At 35.3% G+C, this 12,204-nt stretch overlaps 1 long non-coding RNA gene across 1 annotated transcript; it reads left to right on the top strand.

Annotated features, from left to right (window-relative positions):
• The first annotated feature begins 1,001 nt into the window (after positions 1 to 1,001).
• On the top strand, positions 1,002 to 3,428 carry LOC149155919 (uncharacterized). The gene is made up of 5 exons (XR_016263099.1): positions 1,002 to 1,528; positions 1,716 to 1,773; positions 1,906 to 1,954; positions 2,253 to 2,554; positions 3,312 to 3,428. It is a non-coding gene; the product is annotated as an uncharacterized LOC149155919 (long non-coding RNA).
• The last annotated feature ends 8,776 nt before the right edge of the window (positions 3,429 to 12,204 follow it).

The following is a 12,204-nucleotide window of genomic DNA, read 5'->3' as shown; positions in this document are numbered from 1 at the left end:
GATGCTTTCCAATAGAATTTGATAATAAACAACCGGCTCCTATTATCTTATGGTTTTCACATGCCGACCTGCAGCTTGATTTACATGGTTAATATGCCCGTGTGCGCAGTGGATTTGTGGCATATTCATACGAACAACTTTTTGGATGTTTTGATATTAGCAAAATCAGGTAATAAACTTCCGTTACAGGTTTCCTCTGCTCAATGTTTTTTTTCAGATCGAATGTGAGGTCACCTAACTAAGTGCAGGAAAATCCACTGTAGGTAGTATTTCTTGTTGCGTTTAAATACATTTTGGGAAAAATCAACATGTACTGCTGCTTTCACCAACCATTTTCTGTTCTTTGAAACACTCAACAATACGTTGAAGACACGAATTTGTCCGCCATTTTTTGGTTAGATTGCAATGACTTGTTTATTTAAAAGAAGTACAGCAATGTTTGCTGCCAACATACTTCAAAATGAAGCTTTAAACCAGACCAGGATACATATAAATTTTGTGCTAATTCTGGTAATGTTTTGTTTGTTCTTAGATGTTCAGCCAGCATATTCTAGCCTCTGTCGACATACATCTGTATATTTAGACCATCAAGTAAAGCAAGAAGAAAAGTAGAATATTCAAACCGCTATCAAAAAAGAGTATGTCCTGTTGAAGTTACACCGTGCAGGGTAGAGAACTTCTGTAGGTTCATTTTGTGGTTTTCAATGTCTGAGCTATATAATAATTCTTTTTAGTACTGCTTTCTTTTAAACTGGTTTAAGGATAACCCTGTTCTATGACGCCATACACCTTTTTTTTTCAGATGAAAAAAGCGATATATTTATCAGTATAGAATTTACATATGATGCAAAATCTGCAGCACAAAGGTGCATATCAGAGTTTTAAATCCGAACAATTCAGCCAACATACTTCAAAATGAAGCTTTAAACTAGACCAGGATACATATAAATTTTGTTCTAATTCTGGTAATGTTTTGTTTGTTCTTAGATGTTCAGCCAGCATATTCTAGCCTGTATCGACATACATCTGTATATTTAGACCATCAAGTAAAGCAAGAAGAAAAGTAGAATATTCAAACCGCTATCAAAAAAGAGTATGTCCTGTTGAAGTTACACCGTGCAGGGTAGAGAACTTCTGTAGGTTCATTTTGTGGTTTTCAATGTCTGAGCTAAAAGCATACTCTGAGGCATGTGAACTGATGGATTTGGTGGAGGACTCAGATCCTGCAACCGATAGCTTGCTGAGTAAAGCGGCAGATAGTGTATTCAAAACATTACAGGACATTTGGTCATTCTATTATTGAATTTCTGCTATCATGGAAACTTCAATGAGGTTCTGATATATATTTTCAATGGATATAGTTTTCAGTCCCTTCAGGCACTGAAACAGAAGCAAAGTCCTTGATGGGTAAAGGTCCAAGCCCAATAAAGAAGGTAAAAGGAAATTTAGAAAAACTTCAGATACTTAGTACAAAAGGAGGAAATGGGAAAGCATTGTCCAGTTCTACAAATGGTGCATTCCCACAGAGGTAGGTATTTGAAGCTGTTTTTTTCGGTTAATTCTGACAGTATAACAATTCCATTTGGAATCCCTGGAATGAATCTTAGCTTAACTTATATTAAAGTGGAAATGGATTCTGGACTTTGAGTTGGAGTCCTATTAATATCCTTTATTATGGTTGCCTGTTATTTATCCAAGTAAATTGCTAGTTGCAGTGGAGGTAGCGGTAGTGAAGGTTCAAGTGAAGGTAGCGAGGGAGTCAATTCACAAAATGTAAGTTCCTTCCATTTTATTTAGGTTCAAATTTTTGAAAATTAATTTTATTTGCTGTCTGGGTACTCTACCAAATATGTCTTTGCTGTTTTATATTAATTATCACTGCATTCTACTCTGTATACTTTTCAGGGATGAGAAACAGGTAGGGCAAGAAGCTTGGAACCACTAACCATTAATGGTATGTTTTAACTATCATGTATTACAGAATGCATTTAAAATTTCTTATGGCTATTCATGAATCCCGTTATCAGGGGATCTCCTGATTTCCAAACTAATTTAGCAATACTTTTTATTTTCCATTACAGTTAGATCACTAATAACTTCTAGAATATTTCATCTTGAAGGGATGTGTGTTACTGCTTCCTTTTAGAAAGGTTACGTTGTTCATGTTTGATATCGAGTCCTGAATCCTAATATCATCAATCTAGCTAATGGAGTAATTTAGTAACATTTGTTGATTTTCACGACAATGACAGGAACAAGTGCTACTGATGCCAATACTCTAGCATATAATGCCCAGGCTGGAGAAGCTAATACAACTGTAAACAGAAGCACAATGGCTTTGGTTCCACCAGCACCTGTTCCAGGAATGTCAACAGTTAGTCTACCTACTACAAATCTAAATATTGGAATGGGCATCTATAATGTGCCTGCCCAAGGACCTGTAACTCCTGTAAAAGGAAGACGGGGAACAACTAACAGTGTAACAACAATTGTTCCTGCAACATCTCAACTCATTCTAGGTCATGATGGAGTGCCTTCTGAATTATGGGTCCAGGTATGCATACCAAGCTTTACCTTCTATGTATCATTCTATCTTGTATTGCATCAGGTTAATGGTGCTATTGGCCATTCTGTGGTTGGCTGGTTAGTGAATATAAGCTGGATTTACTTGCGTCATCTTCCTATAGACTTGCTCAGACTTTTGGTGCTTTCTTTGTTTTCTTTATCAACTGTTTTGTGGGATGACAACCCTTCTTTCATCTTTTCTGGTTATGCACAATCCATGAAATATGATTTGATCACACTATCATTATATTCTCATATCCATCTTGTTCTTACAAGTCCTTTGAACATAAGTGCATTTCTTAAGAAGATTTAGATAGAAGTGGTCCACAGTCAATTATAACTCGAATAAGCTAAATCTCATTTGTAGGGCTCTTTAAGTAATAGATGGTTTAATGCATAATAACAGTTTTATCTGATATGAGGGCAGCATAGTTTGATGATATAGACCAGAAGAGATTCAGAAGCAGGGAATATTTCCTGGCTGTATCTATGTAATAGGTGGGCACTCTGGTGTTTACCCCAACACATCAATTTGTCATTTCCTATTTCTTGGGAAAGTTTTCCTTTCATATTTCTGAAACTTCCGTGTGTATCCCCATTACATACAACTTAGGGTTTTGTATTTTTTTTTTGCATTCACCTACAGTGTGACCTTTTTATTGTGAATTATTTCCAATATATTGATGAGCTTTAAATATGTTGAACTAAATAAGCTTATACATGTCCTAAACGAGCCTGTGAAACAGGATGAACGGGAATTAAAATGACAGAAGCGTAAACAATCTAATCGGGAGTCAGCTAAACGCTCTCGAATGAAGAAACATGTATAGACTTGTTCTTAGTATTTTTATCAGAGGCTTGCAGAGATAGAGAGGTAAAATCGTGAGACATGAACAGACAAAGTCTGTTGTCATTGTTTTATGAAAGCAGTAAATATTGTTCAATTGATACCCTATCTGTTGTGCTGTGCTGTGCTAACACCGACTTCCATGAAACAGATGGAATGCGAAGAGTTGTCTGCAAAAGGTGACAATTTGGGGAAATTTCTGGTATTTTTTTCTTTCCTTCATCGAATAGGAACTGCACCCCACCTTTCTGTTTAGAGATTCCTGGTCAGTGGTATGTTTTCGCTGGATCAGCTAATACAATGCTTCCCCCTTCTTTCTTAAATCATTTGAATCCACTGGCACTTCTGATCACTTGCACTTCTTATACCGTTGTATTGATGATGTAAAATATGTAAATAATTGTACAACAAATTCAATGGAGTTGGCCTCTGGATGATCATAGTTCATTGTTTGTGATCGACTTGACTGGGGCTTGGCCTCTGTATAGCTCTGTATCCTCTATTTCTTTATCAGCCCATAATAATAAAAGTTTATTACAAATGTGTGTGGTGCTTGTTTGTGCTATTGTTCTTTGTATTATGTTTGGCACTTTTTATGAAGTAACCGCGATGATGATACTTAAGGTATTTTGTGGCAATGTTGATTTGCTCTGTCTGATTTATAAGATTTCTATTGTTATTTCATGGGAGGTTGCTATGCGTTGTATCATCTCCAAGTGTAGCCGAGGATAGTTAACAATAAATTGTGAACTCCTATGGTAAATGAGCTTTCAAAGGATCTAAAGAAAGTGAATTCTCAAGGAATTTATGTCTTCTTAGAAAGTGAATTCTCAAGGAATTTATGTCTTATTTTTAAAACTAGGGTTTTAAGTGTATCACAATGTTCTTTAAATGTACTCAAGTCAATGGTAATGGTTGTTAGAGAGCCGTGGACTTACAGGAACGAAGAATAATGAATTTCAAGAAAATGTTGTGTTCAAAGATATCTTTACAGTGTTGAAGTACAAGTAAGCATTGCCTGACATAAAATGGATAACTAAATAATTTTAATGATAAGACAATTGGTATGATTTATATATGGCTTAAAATTAAAAGTAACTCATCTAAAATAGGAAAAACAATCAACGTTAATCATCTTAAATGCATTTGGATCTTCATCTCAGATACTTTGATTTGCAAAGCTTGGGGACCTATCTTAGATACTTCGACTTGCATAACTTGGGGACCTTGGACGAATCTAACCAATTAGTAATTTGACCTTCCATTGTGAATGAACAATATCCATAAAAGGTCAAATTGTATGATGAAATTGATGTTTCAAAGCTCATTTGTCAACACAACTATCTGAAACTTTTTAGAGGTGAAATTGTCTTATGTACACTCTACCATGATTGCAATTTTTTAAATCCAAAACATAGTTCAAAGTTTCGTAAACTTGTCTTTTGTTAATGACTCTACAAAAATATTAATGATGTGATCACTTATCTTGCAGTAAATAAGATTCAAAATATCTTTATTTTGTCAAATAATGGGCATGAAGCCTCCACATACACTATTTTACTATGAACAAGAAGATTCACAATATCTTTATTTTGTCAAATAATGGGCATGAAGACTCCACATACACTATTTTACTATGAACAAGAAGATTTTGTATTGCATAATACATTGGAATCTATTGCTCAAATGAGAAGCTAACCTCATCCATTATGTGGATTCACATTGATTTTGTCAACATTAAATGCACCCTTATATTCAATTTTAGTGGTCAATAGTTCTGCCTGCTTCTTACAAGACCAAAGTAACTGACTAGTTTCATATTCTCAATGCAGTACTTCATACTGTGCTAATATGTATCTTTCATAAACAATCCTTTTTGTGGCCTCTAGGCAGCTCTCTTTCATATCCTACATGGATTTGTAGACCACACTAACATCAAATAATATATCAAATCTGCTATGAATCAAGTAAATGAGGCTCCAGTAGTCTTCTTGTAGAGAGTACCATTAATTTTCAAAGGCACACTCAGTCAATTTTCAAAGGCACACTCAGTCAATGTCTCTCTTGATTGATATGGTGCCAAAAATGGTTTATATTATTCCATCCTAAACATGTTTAATGAATGGCGATTTATATTTAGGTAAATAAATATATTGTTATCCATTTGCAAAACTTGGTTTCCATAAGGAAAAATACAACACACTCAGATTTGTAATTCTAAATATCTCTATTTATTGTTTTTTCAAACCCAAAATTAGGTTGACACTACTTCAATTTATGATTAAGTCACCAACATGTAAGTATTATCGCTTGCACATTTATGATTAAGTCACCAACATGTAAGTATCATCATTTTCAAAATATAAACACTACAATCAAATTCATGATGCTTGAAACCAAAACTAATAATCAATCAATCTTCTTATACCACACTATGGAGGCTTGCTTCAAAGTGTAAAAGGATTTCTTTAGTAGGATGTATGTTATAACTCTTATACAGAATGAATAATGTGTGAAAGAATAAGTAGATAAGAGTTCATATTTGCAATAGGTGCAAAGATTCAATGTAGTCAATATGAATATGATCTTGTTGAGAGAAGATTTTTGTCACAAGTAAATTTATGTTTCTCAATAACATTTGTAGATGGTAAATTTAGTCTTGTGGACCATTAGACATTTCATCACATTCTTTCTTTATGCAGATGGTAAATTTAGTCTTGTAGACCATTAGACATTTCATCACATTCTTTCTTTATGCCTGGGGAACTAAGTCAACTTTTATTTTTCATCAAAGGAATTGCACTCTTTAGTCATATCATTCTCCCATTTAGATTAAACTTGTGCATATGAATGTCTATTGAGATCAATTCCTTTAGGATACATGCCATGAAAGCAACACTAACACACTATTTCTATCAAGTCTTTCTTGAGTCATTTATCGTACCTACATTAACATCGACAACTTCAATTGTCTTAGTCAACCATTGGAGAAGACAAAAGTCCCTTATAGATGGAATTTTTGTATTAGATTCACCATGAGAATTCATAGTCAAATGATTAGATAAGCCATTGCTTGTAGTCAATTATATTGGAAAAGATCCACTCGAAGTGAAATCTGTTACACTAGTTGATTGCCTAGTGGAAAAGCTAGTCAATGCATTAGTTAAGGTTGTATAATAATATGCTGATATAGAATTTGTCTTAATCTCAAATGCATCATTGCTTAATAATCCATATGGGGACTTTAGTTTGGCAATCCTTGGAAGTCTACTTGTTAAAAGACAACATCCCACCTGCAAATAACTTTTCATTTTATTTGAATGAACAATTTGTAGGCATTTGCCAATTTGTAGCAATTTGTAACCTTCATGGCCAACCTTCAAGCAACAAAATTTGTTACAATTAGATGATTTATCAAATAAGGAACAGATCTTCATACATGTATGATTTTTCTTTTTGCAATCATGACTCCCATCATGACCTGCCAAGTTTCGGCATTCCTCCAATTCATTTCCTTGGTGTGATTCAAGAGAGCAATATGTGCACTTTTCATCGCAACAATGGTTACCCATACAAGAGTGATCAGAGGAATGGCCCTTCTCTAGAACACACCGCCAAAAACATACAGAACATTTACAAACACATACAGAGAGTCCCTGTTTCAGTTCTGCAAGTGATAAAATTGCCTCCAGTTGCAACTTTTGTACATCAGCATTCCCAGAAAATTCTGCAGTGTTGCAGTGAAGCCACTTTTCAACACGATCGCGTCGTCTATCAGACAATGCCACTAAGAAATCGAGAAATTTAGAGTGCCAAAAATCACCATTTTTGCCTCTCCTTTCCAAGACACATTCTAGTTTCGGTCTGAGACGATACAAAATTTTGCCATTTGACATAGATTCATCTAGAGCTGCAAGCTCCAAGCCAGTGTCATGCAAATCTAGAAGGAGATCCCCAATTACCATTGGAGCGTCACTTACCTCTTCCTCTGAGTCAAATTGGCAGCCTTCGAACACTGAATCATGATTAGATAAGCCATTGCTTGTAGTCAATCATGCATGGATTCATTTGACTATGAATTGGCTCTGGATAATACAAATGTATTGCCTACATTCCAAATTGTGGTCAACGAGATTTACACTAATGTGAGCAAGAAAATGCTGAATTCAGATTCCTATAAGTCTCAATTGTCTCTCAACAGAGTTAATATTATGGATGTATATGGAGATGGGGATGGAGTGGAACCACCCAAGACAAAGAATTCTTGCTGCTGAGGATTCAGAGAAAAAGCTCCTTTGTTTCTGGGCCTTCTTCAAACAATTGTCTGTGTCCTTAATTGGAAGAACAAATATGCAGCATAAGCTATCAGCATGATGATGCTGCTGACTCTAGACAGTTGTAATGTTGATACAACTGCTTCACTATATGCCATAGATTGTTGAAGGGCCAAGGGTGCATGAGACACAGTGAAGCCATCATGAGAAGACTGGAGTCGATTCCAGAAATAACCTATGTCATATAGCAATACAACACCCATGGTTAGGCCCTAATGAATGAATATCATGAGCAGGTCGGACTTGTTTTGGTGGCCTAGGTTGTTAAAGAAAAACTAAAAATATATCACATGCCTTGTCAAACCGTTGTTCTTTTTTCATGTTGGCAATTCCTCCACAAAAGATAGATATGCCAAGCACAAAAAGTAAGTTGGAAAGCACAGAGCCTAGTAGAGAATACTTGACCACATTGGTCTTGCCATGGTAAAGTGCAAACACTGCAATGAGCATCTCTGTTGCATTTCCACATGTGGCGTTGAGCAGCCCGCCAACTATAGGAGAATTAATTAACAATATATTTGCATCAGTTACTTTGAAATGTCAAACACTTTCTCATATATATCAATTAGCTCATATTTTGTATCCACAAATATGAGTACATAGTCCATTGCCATATAAGAATCTCACTTGTTGGTCCAGTGTAGAATGCAATTTGTCTGCAACAATTTACAACAAAACATCAGATTGTAAAACCAACAAACATAATATTTTATGAAGTCACTGCACTGCAGTGACCATTCCAAGTGTATAAACAATTGCAGTACAAGGTATAGATTACACATAACCTATGTACATATACCATGCAATTTTTCACTTACTCGGTGACAAAGTCTATACGTTCAGCAAGAGGTGCAAGGCCAAGCAAACTTATGATGAACACCCAAACCTGCAAACAAAAGAATGTGGAAAATGATGCCAGAAAAACTTACAGAAAATGTCAGAAATGATAATCTTTCAAGTAGCATGCACCCTCCATCCTTTCTATTGATAAAATTACAGAAATGATGCTAATTTCAATAAACAGCTTGAAAGACAACTTGTTATTGTTAGATTGCTTACAATAGATGCGCTGGAGCTTCATTTCTAGTTGCTCTGTTTCTTCCACTCAAAGAGGATGAGTTGATTTCCATCACGTATTCCTCCAACATGGCTATCTACAGCTTTCGCATCCATATTCAAATTAATGTTGTTCATAGGCCTCAGACATTGATACCTATTTCCAACATCTGCACTTAAGGTCCACAGAACAGACTGCTCTGCCTTGTCATGACTATAATCTGCCAAGTATATCTGTTCAACAACATTCAACAAAAACTATGGATTAGGGGACCACCATTGTAAACAACTCTGTTGCAGCCCATAATGCCCAAGACCCTGGCATTCCAAAACCCTGAGTTAAGGTGGTTTATAGCATTGCAGTGAATAAGACTTCTCTACATATCCAGAGGAGAGGCTATATTAAACAATGAAACTGAAAGGAAAAGGGAAATGCAAAGTTTTACCTGGTCCCATTCTTTATCCCCGTGTTTCAGAGCATGTCTGGCATTCCGAAACCTTGAGTTAAGGTCGTTTATAGCATTTCAGTGAGTAAGACTTCTGTACATATCCAGAGGAGAGGCTATATTAAACAATGAAACTAAAAGGAAAAGGGAAATAGAAAGTTTTACCTGGTCCCATTCTTTATCCCCGTGTTTCAAAGCATGTCTGGTGGCCTTGTATATCGATATGGATACCTAATTGTTGTTCACGTGAATTCATTTGTTTAACTTCACCTTCAACTAGGCAATCTTTAAGGTATCTAAACAAGTTCAATGGATATTTATGACTACTTTTATTCTATTTCATAGCCACTTTAATCCCTGAATAGGGTTTTTGGCATGGCTTCCTCAATTCAAACTCATTATCATCGACCCTTGCTTTCAAAAAAGCCCATTCACATTTCAATATTCTTCCACACACTATGCCTTACGGTGTTTCCTTTGCAACATTAGGTGCAAATGCTAGTTATGTTACAAGTGGAATAAGTGCAATATTTTTGACTTAGTCTCATACAAATGTATGAGAAATAAAAATCAATTTCTTTTCAAGTGTGGTTAAATTTAGTAGAGCTTTGGAGATCCCATTTCCATAATTGGACATTGGAGATCGAGCCATGTATAGTAAGGGGGTATGATTATAGGTTGTTAGTATTGGTTAATGCTGATTTCAAATTAATAGACACGATGTCTTGATTTTTGGAACATGTGACTGACTGTGTATGGATTATATGTCACTTACATGTTGATTTCATGATACCTACTTACATCCTTGTGTGTTAGGTTACATTTTTTTGAATATTTTGATTACATGTATCGGTCTTGTAGGTTGATTACAAGAATTGATCACTTATGTTTGACTACATGCGTTTATGCATAGGTGTAGTTTATTTGGAATTGCGTATGGATAATGTTGGCTGAATTTGGCAATGAGTACAATGGAGTAATGGTTGTTGTTATGCATGTATGGTCGTGGCTATGATTATGCATGTATAGTAGGTCAAACATGCCTTGTGGAGTCATTGTATGCAATTTAGGTCATCATGATTCTATTGGTTGTTATGATACTAATGTGTTTGCTGAGATAGGGCATGAGATGCAGATCATCATAATGAGGTTGTAGCATTGGACTTTGGGGTAAGAGTAGATCATCATATAGGTATTGTATGTTTGGCATGCAGGTATGTAGGTTAAAAGGTTTTTATATGCATTAGAGTTATATACATTAATTTTATGTACATTTCTTTGATGTTATGGTTACATTCATGATATATGTTAGATGGTTAGTGTAGTTATATGCACATGTATCAGATAGTCAAGAATGATAGTAACATGTATTTGTATGCATTACTATTATTGTTGATATAAGATTACCTGATGATTATGTTGTATGTTGTGGATAAGTATGATATATAGCTTATTATTGTTATATGCTATTAACTTGATGATTAGGGTCATTTCATTGAGATATTGATGTCGTAATTTGGATTGGTCATATGTGTGATGGTTATGTTCATTGCGTTGAAGATCTTGATGTTATATGTATTGTGTTAACCTGGTTTGACCTATGCAGATGGTTATGGTTGTGATACTCAGGTATGAGTTGACATATTGTGATATGGTGTCATACTAATCTAGACTGATCATACATATGTGATTATTATGCATGAACAACATATGCTTATGAGGTTGTAATATGAACATGTTAGTTAGTTACTGTTATGGATATCATGATTTATTTTGACATGTTGTAGAGTTATATCTCGCTAACTAGATTGATTATGCAGACAAGATAGCCTCCCTTGAGGTACACTAAGGTGTGAGTTTTCTTATGTATTATACTTGGTGTTTCATAGTTGATTATGTCATTTATTTGGTATTTGATTGTTTGGTGCCTATTATGTCGTCTAATTAATTTATATAACATGGTATGTTTGAAATTGGTTGAGCGATTGATGAATTTCCTAATATCAATATGTGTCCAAATGATTTGTTTTAAGATTATTGTACTAACATGTATGTGTTGAGACAGTTGATATGTACTTGAATGTAGTTGATAGTTGTAGCATTATGTTTAATGACTATGGAATATAACATGATTGTTTGTAAAAGTTGATTTCAACTTGATAAATATGATTGTCTTGGTATTTTGAACATGTGGTTGACATCTGTGAGCATGATGTAGGGAGTTGCATGGCAAGAGCGGTTTCCATGAAATCTTGAAGAAGGCTCAGGTTGATCTTTCCCTGGGAACAATGGGAATTGAGTCATGGTGTTTGTTGTTAGTCTTGTGCTTTTGGTATTTTATGAATTGTTGAGCTTGATTTGTGTCTTTGTTTATGTCTAGTGTATGGCCATACCACTTCATTTGTGGAGTCATGTTGTTATTGGTTTTTATGGTTTTCTTCTTGTTTGTTTCTTGTATTTCCTTTTATGTTTTGAGTATTGGGAATTGGTTGGGAAAGAGGAAAGTTAATGTAGCTTGAGGAGAGCTATGTGGTACCCGTGTTGGGTGTGGAGCCTGATTATCTTTTGTATTCAAAGGTATCACCACATTGGACCCTAGTTCATAACCTATAAAATATTCGTTGCAAGGGGGGTCCAAGTGGTGGGGCGACTGCGACCTTTGGGAGCCCCCCCTAGTGGGGGGATCGGGGGAAGCACCTAGAAAGCTAAAAATAGATTTAAAATTGCCTAGTAAAATGTTGTAACTTCATACTCAATCTGGGCCATTCATTAGGTGGGGATCTCACGATAGAAGTTATGTTTAATTTAGGGTTTTTTGCCCTAGAAGGCAACCCCTCACTATATATGAGGGAATTGTATTGTGTCTATGTAGATCTATATTCTGATTGAGGAAGAGAGAGGAGATTGAGAGCGAAGAGGGAATTGCAACAGATCTATTGTAGGTTGTATCTCTTTA

The sequence above is a fragment of the Pinus tabuliformis genome, chromosome 9, assembly GCF_031772625.1.
Source record: "Pinus tabuliformis cultivar Carrire ecotype Pingquan chromosome 9, CPIR1, whole genome shotgun sequence".
NCBI lineage: Eukaryota > Viridiplantae > Streptophyta > Pinopsida > Pinales > Pinaceae > Pinus > Pinus tabuliformis.
This window is presented reverse-complemented; position numbering and strand designations above follow the sequence as displayed.